At 38.4% G+C, this 8,652-nt stretch overlaps 1 pseudogene; it reads right to left on the bottom strand.

Annotated features, from left to right (window-relative positions):
• Positions 1 to 1,512: 1,512 nt before the first annotated feature.
• Positions 1,513 to 7,851, bottom strand: LOC116529805 (annotated as a pseudogene).
• Between the last annotated feature and the right edge of the window lie 801 nt (positions 7,852 to 8,652).

Genomic DNA, 8,652 nt, shown 5'->3' with positions numbered 1-8,652 from the left:
ATCACGTGGGCAACATTCAAAGCAAATCTACCCCCAGCCAAGCTTTGAGATGACCACAGCCCAGCGGACACCTTGATTACAGTTTTATAAAAGACCTGAGGCAGAGGACCCAGCTAAGCCATGGGCCAGCCAGGATTTCCTGACCTATAGGAACTGTGAAATAGAATAATAAATGTTGTTGTTTTAAGTTACTACATTTCTGAGTAATTTGATATGCAGCAGTAGATGATGAATTTCAGGGACAAGGACAAAGAGTAAGAGCTAATCCTGGTCGACCTAAACCATTCACTAAGCAGAGCCAGTCAGAAGGATGAGAATTGACATCCTGTCCCTGTACCCCTCTACAGGTAGAAATAAAATTTTCCTGATGCTTTCATCAGGGTTGTAATTTCCCGTTACATAGAAATTAGCCTCATGAAATTTATTCCAAGTGTTATAGTTACTTTAGAAGACCTGAATGTCACCGCTTTGAGACAAGAATTTTAATTATTGGTGTTGTTTTACAATTTTCCTAAAAAACAAGTTCTCAGAAGAACACAGTAGCTAAGACTGCGGTATTGTGTTATCAACTTTGAGGTACTTTTTAATAGTTTGGCATTGCTTTCGTGTCATCATGAAAAAGTTAGTATTAAGATGGTTTTTGAATACGACTTCAAAAAGTGGAAAACCAACTTGGAGAAAGATCAGAATCGTTGTAGATACGTAGATAATGATAGTGTTGATCTTGAAAACTGCATATTCCAATGACAACTAAATCTCTTTAGTCCTCCAATGGCTAAATCCCTTTTATAAATCTTCTATTAATGGATCCTTTAGATTGTTTTTAATCATCTCCGGCAAACAACTCAATTCTTCATTCTATTGAGTCAGCTGTTTCTCCCTTCATGTAAGAATGAGAAAAAAATTATAAGCATCAATGAGATTTCCATAGATGTATTTTATCTCATTAAGACTAGGATGGAAAACAGATCAATATTACCTACCTTTTTATAGAATTTTTTTTTTGCTTAATAATTTTTTAGATTTTTACTTGTGGTAAAAATCATATAACATTTATCACCTTAACCATTGTTTTTTTTCAAAAGGACTCTACTCATGGAAGAAAAACTTTTTTGCTGTTGCAAAAAATATTTGTTTGAAGCAGAAATTCGATTCAATAACGTTAGTAAAGAATACGTCCTGGAAAGTAGATGCAACTGGATGTAAAATTCTAGTAGCAGTTTAATTGGACAATCCCAGATGCTTAGGCTGAAGGTAAGAGTTTTGCCTTTGGGGAATTTTGGATGATAACCTGAAGAAAGATTACACTGTGCCTAAACCAAACTGAGTTGCTTTCACAAGTGTTGTAAAGTTTCATATGGTTAAATGTTTTTTCTACATGCACTTCAATTTCACAGCAAGAATGGCAAAGAATACCTAAACACAGAAGTGAGCATTCATGCAATATATCTAACTCCTTGATATAATAACACATACAATTCAAAAATGATTATACTGTCATTGTAGCTAGGGTTTCTGAAACTACAAGGTGGTAGTTATGGAAAGCATGGCTCCTGGTTTCAACATCTAGAAAGTAGCCAACTCTTTCTACATGTGTTCACCTTTTGTAATTTTTGTCTTCATTTTTCTTAGTCAATGCTGCTGTTGCTGCTTCTTAACAAAACTGGTAAAAACAAAATTATAATCATTGAACCTAGCACACTTAAGACACAAAACCTTCAATCTTCTGGGGCAGAAAAAATCACTGTGTAGAACTCTGATTAACGAAGTGGGCCAGGTACAGTGGCTCATGCCTGTAATCCCAGCACATTGGGAGGCTGAGGTGGGCAAATCACTTGAGGTCAGGAGTGCGAAACCAGCCTGGCCAACATGGCGAAACTCTGTCTTTACTAAAAATACGAAAATAAGCTGGTTGTGGTGGTATGCTCCTGCAATTGCAGCTATCAGGAGGCTGAGGCAGGAAAATCACTTGAACCCGGGAGGTGGAAGTTGCAGTGAGCCAAGATTGTGCCACCGCATTCCAGCCTGGAAGACAGCGCAAGACTTCATTCTAAAAAAAAAAAAGCGGTCATCAGTTTCCTGGCTTGAGGGATTCCACAACTTTCCTGATCAGGTCATCACAGGAGGTCTGATTTAAGTTTGTTTCAAAGCTAACATACAAAACTTCTGGTTCTGGAGTGATGTGAACCGTCCCATAAGGGCCATTGGCTTTCCTTCCTTTCATCAACTACTCACAAGGATTGAACAGTGTGGCATCAATGACAGAACCTAGTGCAAGGGCACCAATTGCAGTCCGAGTGACATCCTCTGCAGTGACACAGTCTTTCATGGAGAACGAGTCTTTCCTTAACTGCTGGGTCAAGCTCACTCATCAGAATTTCCAGGGTTTGATCTGGCTTACTACCCTACTATCTGGGAAATCTGGAATATATAAGTATCAACAGTCAGAATCCATATGTCGCATACAATACACTGCTCCGTTTGGAAAAACTACATTGAGAAACTCAATTTCTTTCAGAAAATCCAAGGTACCTTTAGTGAGAAGGCTCCATCAAATACCAGACAAAAAGGTATGCCCCCATTCAGATCTTGGGATGGTATGAAGAGCCCCAGATTCTTGGTTTGCATTGAGTTGCTTCCAGGAGAACCAGACCTCCAGCAGCCTTTCTGTCCCTTAGGAAAAATGCGCGGCTCCCAGTGAACAAACCAACAACCACAGAAAATCAACTAAATTAAACCTCTTTTCCTGCCATTGCTGCTACTGCTTGTAAATAACAAGCTGTGTAATAACACAGCTATTGTTTCAGCTGTGTTATTAAAATTCAAATTGCTTTTTTTTTTTGTTATAATAATAATAATTTTTTTTTTAAAGAAGGACTCATGAAATTTCCCCAGCTTTTTGTGAGCTAAGGTTGAATGTGAGTCTCTTGGAAATAGAGGCAGATACAGTTTAGTCTCTGGTGGTCCGCTGCTTTCCCATTAGAGGGTAGAATAAGCACTAGCTAATGTTTCTGGCCATATTATGTAAGCCCATCTGAGCCATTTTTAAGCATCCAGTTTAGTAGTGTTAAGTATATTCACATTGCTGTGAAACTGATCTCTAAAACATTTTAATCTTGCAAAACTGATACTTTATACCCATTGAACAATTCCCCATTTCTCTCTCCTCCCAGCCCCTGTCAACCACCATTGTATTTTCTGTTTCTATGAACTTGACTACCTTAGATACTTAATCCAAATGGGATTATATAGTATGTGTCTTTTTGCAAGTAGCCTATTTCACTTACAACATGTCCTCAAGATTTATCCATATTGTAGCATGAGACAAGATTTCCTTCCTTTTTAAGGCTGAATAATATTCCATTGTAGGTATAGAACATTTCTTGTTTATTCATTCATCTGGCAACAGACATCGAGTTGTTCCCACCTTTGGCTATTGTGAATAATGGTGCTCTAAACATGGATGTGCAAATATTTCTTCAATATTCTGCTTTCAGTTCTTTTGGATATGTGCCCAGAAATGGAAATGCCAGATCATATGGTAGTCCTATTTTTAATTTTCTGAGGAATCTCCATAGAGTTTTTCTATAGCAGCTGCACCATTTACTTTCCCACCAACAGTGCAGAAAGTTTCCAGTTTCTCCATATCCTCACCAACACTTATTATTTTCTGTGGTTTTTTTTTTTTCATGATAGTCCTCCTGATGGATGTGAAGCAGTATCTCATTGTGGTTTTGATTTGTATTCTCTAATGATTGGTGACATTGAACATCTTTTTATACATTTATTGTCTGTTTGTATATCTTCTTTGGAGAAATGCCTATTCAAATCCTTTGCTCATTTTAAAATCAGGTTATTTGGACTTTTGTTATTGAATTGTAAGAATTCTTTATATATTCCGGACATGAAACCCTTATCCACTATGTAATCTGCAAATATTTTCTCCATTCCGTAGGTTACCTTTTCTTTCTACTGATTGTTTCCTTTGATACACAGAAATATTTCTTGAATATGACACCACCAAAAGCACAGGCAACAAAAGTAAAGATGAACAAATAAGACTAGAGGTGACAAAAAAATTAACAGGGGCTGGGCGCGGTGGCTGAAGCCTGTAATCCCAGCACTTTGGGAGGCCGAGGCAGGTGGATCACGAGGTCAAGAGATCGAGACCATCCTGGTCAACATGGTGAAACCCCGTCTCTACTAAAAATACAAAAAATTAGCTGGGCATGGTGGCATGTGCCTGTAATCCCAGCTGCTCAGGAGGCCGAGGCAGGAGAATTGCCTGAACCCAGGAGGCGGAGGTTGCGGTGAGCCGAGGTCGCGCCACTGCACTCCAGCCTGGGTAACAAGAGCGAAACTCCGTCTCAAAAATAAATAAATAAATAAATAACAACCGTCCAGTCATCAACCTATGCACACTATCAGTCTTTCTATTCCCCGACCATGCCTCACACAATCCATTGGTTACCGTGGTTCTGACAACCTCTAGTCTCTAAACAGCTAGCTGATTTACAACCCCCTTTCTTAATTGCTATCATCTGAGAAATGGGGGCTCTCCAGGGCCAGCTTTGGAGACCGTTCCTAAGAAGTTGCCTGGTTTAAGTTATCCTTTGCCTAATCTCTTGTGTCTGTTCCACACAATCAGAATCATTGTCTCCCAGTGGCACAAAACTGCTTACAGCTGTCTGAAGCACAACAATTAGTGTGTGTCACCCTGATTTGAATACAACACTCTTTCTTATTTTACTACTACTAAGAGACACATTAATTTAATATTGAAATTTATGATACAGTTAGGAAAACAGCACAGTACATTTTTGGATCTTTTTAACTTTTTCTGTTGCAGTATTGGCTGCAGCAGATTTTTGTTAGCATTTAAATTAGTCTTTTAAAAATTCTATTCTAAAATGAATTATCTCTCTTATGATATTTACCTAAATTTATCAAACATACCAAAATATGTAACTTCAGCAACAAATGTTGTGTTCCAGTCCCATTCCTCACATTTGTAGGGCCTAAGAATTCAAACAGAAGTTCACATACCATATGACTAAGTATTTAAAATTATAAATCAAGTTAACAAATTATTATATAAAATATGTACAATTGATTTGCCTTATTCTCAAATTCTGTATCTGCTAATTTGCCTACTAGCTAAAATTTATTTGGAATCCCCAAGTCAGCTCTTGAGTCACTGTTGCAGACATTCACAGACTGTAATGGAAGGACAAATCTTTGAGTTGCCAATGTGCGTGCTCCCAGCTGAAATGAACAAGGCAAAGCACTGCCTCCTCCTCTCAGCATTCATCTGGTAAATGGGTGTCCTTTTTATGATCTATTTAATGTCACATTTTTTTAATTTTAGTGCTTTTTGTTGGTAGTTTTGCTGTTGAAAATGGCCTCAAGTGTCATGCTGAAGTGCCAGATAGCAGGTCCACAGCCCATTAGGAACTGGGCAGCACAGCACGAGGTGAGTGGCCAGTGGGTTAGCAAAGCTTCTTCTGTATTTACAGCCACTCTCCATCACTCACATTGCTGCCTGAACTCTGCCTCCTGTCAGACCAGTGGTAGCATTAGATTCTCGTAGAAGCATGAGCCCCATGATGAACTGCACGTGGGAGGGATGTAGCTTGCATGCTCCTTATGAGAATCTAATGCCTCATGACCTGTCACTGTCTCCAATTATTCCCAGATGGCACTGTCTAGTTGCAGGAAAACAAACTCAAGCCTCCCACTGATTCTACATTATGCTGAGTTGCATAATTATTTCATTATAATTATAATAGAAATAAAGTTCACAATAAATGCAATGCACTTGAATCATCCTGAAACAACTCCCCACCCCTCAATCTGTGGAAAAATTGTCTTCCATTAAACCGGCCCCTGGTGCCAAAAAGGTAGGGGATCGCTGCCATACAGTGCTCCTAACTGCAGGGAGGCTGCGATGAGTTTTATGGAGAACATATGATAGGCATTGCTCAGACATGAGTGATAGTGCTGTTAGCCCTGAGTTCAGCATTAACGAATCAACAATACATGTTAAATAAGGTGTCTTTTAACAGGAACAGTTTATGTACTCAGCAGTTGATTAAAATGCTGTGACCAGAAACCTAACCATGCATTTCCCCTAGGGCAATGATTCAGGATTTGATAATTCAGTGTTCCCTGTGACTTTATAGGACATAACTACCACAAATAACAACAATCAACTGCTGGCCTCCTACTGTAAGAAATACACATTCATAAAGAAACAATAAAAGAAGATGTGCAAAGCTATGGTTTTTAGATGACTAAAAATTATTTTCTGAAATATCAAAGAAAATAGACTTTAATTATTATCATGGATGTCTTGCTGTCCTGTGAACAGGTTGGCAATGTTTGGATGAATTGTAAAGACACACATAGTTCTTGCAGTATTGTGTATATGCTCCATTTTTTTTTTTCTTGCCTTTGTTTCAGCGAAGACACTAATAGTGTTGTTATCATAAAAACTTCCATATAGTTTGTTCTATGGGTAGGAATAAACCAAAGGATTAAAGATGTAATTGTTTGCAATATATACAAAATATAAATACATTTTTATCTAAGAGCAAACTTCAATAAATACTAAAATTGAAAAATTAAAATTATTTTTAATGTTACCTTTCCTCCAAAATAGTTTTTGGAGGAAAATAAGAGAAATAAGAGAAAAAAGTAAGAGAAAAAATAGAAATTGTGTTACATGAAATCAAAATGTACAATTAAATATCAGCAAAGATTATGATTAAATATCGACTTTTAAAATAACACATTTAAATGAATTAACGTTTTAAACTTAAATGTTTTAATGAAACCACTCACAATTCTAGCTTTCAATATCCATCTTGTTGCCAACATGAAAAATTGGTATCACTCAAGCAACCTCTAGATCTATATATAAATTTAAAATAATATGGTGGTTTAACATACCAAAATGTCTCTTAGCTACTATGTGCAACTATTAAAAAGACCTTGCTAATTCCCAAGTACCTCCTGAACCACAAACCGAAGGAGAAGCAGGAAATGAATGCTGAGCAACATTGAAAAACAGTGCTTTGTTGTACAAGAATAGAAGGATTGGGCTGGGTGTAGTGGCTCATGCCTGTAATCCCAGCATTTTGGGAGGCCGAGGTGGATGGATCATTTGAGGTCAGGAGTTCAAGAGCAGTCTGGCCAACATGGCAAAACCCCATCTCTACTACAAATACAAAAATTAGCCAGGTGTGATATTGGGCTAATTTTTGTATTTGTTTGTTTGGGGTTACAGGTGGGCACCTGTAATCCCAGCCACTTGGGAAGTTGAGGAAAGAGAATCGCTTGAGCCTGGGAACCAGAAGTTACAGTGAGCCAAGATTGGGCCACTGAACTCCAGTCTGGGTGAAAAAAAAAAAAAAGAATAGAAGGATTTGGCAAATTAATTAATTTACCTTTTCTCTCTCTCCCAAATGATCTCACCACTTAAATTCTCCCTATACTCTGGAGGAGTGCTTTTGTTTGTGCCAACAGCAGGGATGCAACCCCAAAATTTCCATAGCATTCAGATGCAGTCATTTACCATTTCAAGGACATTAGAGAAGGATGTTGAGAGGCATATCCCTGGGGCATGAACAATGTCAGTCATTAAAAGGGATATTTGAATTTGAGCACTGGCATATCTGGGCCCTCAATCCTAGCCCAGTGTCTAAGAAGGTGCTGGTTACTCCTAATAAAGGTAAGAGAGGCTGCATTGAGAAGGAAGGTCACTGCAAGCATTCCTGATCTCACTGGAGCATGGTGCACATCAGGCCATTGGCTGGACACAGCCACGTGGACGTCTGGCGACCGTGGCATGGTGCACTGCATCTGAAGTACCTGCCTGGGCTAGCTATAGCTCTGATCTGAATTAAACATGTTCCCCTGGTTGGAGCTGAGTTTCCTGCTGTCAGCATAGCAGAAGACCCTTGCAGCCTTAGGTACAAAATCAGGTAACATTGTGAAATGTTTAATGTTGTCCATGTGATTTTTGGAGGGCATCTAACCATGGATTCGTGTTCTGTTGATTGGCCAAGATATATTGCCTCTTCCAACCCTTGGAATTAAAGAAACACTTTTATTTATTTACTTTTTGGTAACTGACTGACTTACTCCTTCCACCTTCGACAGCCAATTCCTCTTTGTTTTCCAAATGTAGCAACATATACTCATTCCTAGGGTTCATCACATTAATGGCAACAAGAACAACAACAATAAAGGCAAGCGTTTCTGGAATGCTTACTGAGTGCCAGACAGTGTTCCAAGCACTTTAGATGTCTGCACTAATTTGTCCTCACAGCAAGCCCAATAGATGGGGACAATTTTACCAAAGAGGAAACTGAGGCACAGAGAAATTGAAGGGACCTGTCAAAGTAAGGTTACACAGGCAGTCTAACTCTAGTTCAAGCTCTTCTGTAATTTGCTACCTGATATTATAGGAGATGAAGAAATGGTATGTTTTTTACCTGCCATAGACACACTTGGCTGGTTTTACAGAAAAAATAGATTTTCCTGCAAATGGATTGAAAATAATACATACCAAGAAATAGCGTTGCTATATGTTCACACATTGCTTTTCCTTCTGCAAGATGATGCCATTGTTGATACCATTAATATCAG

The sequence above is a fragment of the Sapajus apella genome, unplaced genomic scaffold (assembly GCF_009761245.1).
Source record: "Sapajus apella isolate SASKATOON/1434 unplaced genomic scaffold, GSC_monkey_1.0 scaffold63, whole genome shotgun sequence".
NCBI classification, from domain to species: domain Eukaryota; kingdom Metazoa; phylum Chordata; class Mammalia; order Primates; family Cebidae; genus Sapajus; species Sapajus apella.
This window is presented reverse-complemented; position numbering and strand designations above follow the sequence as displayed.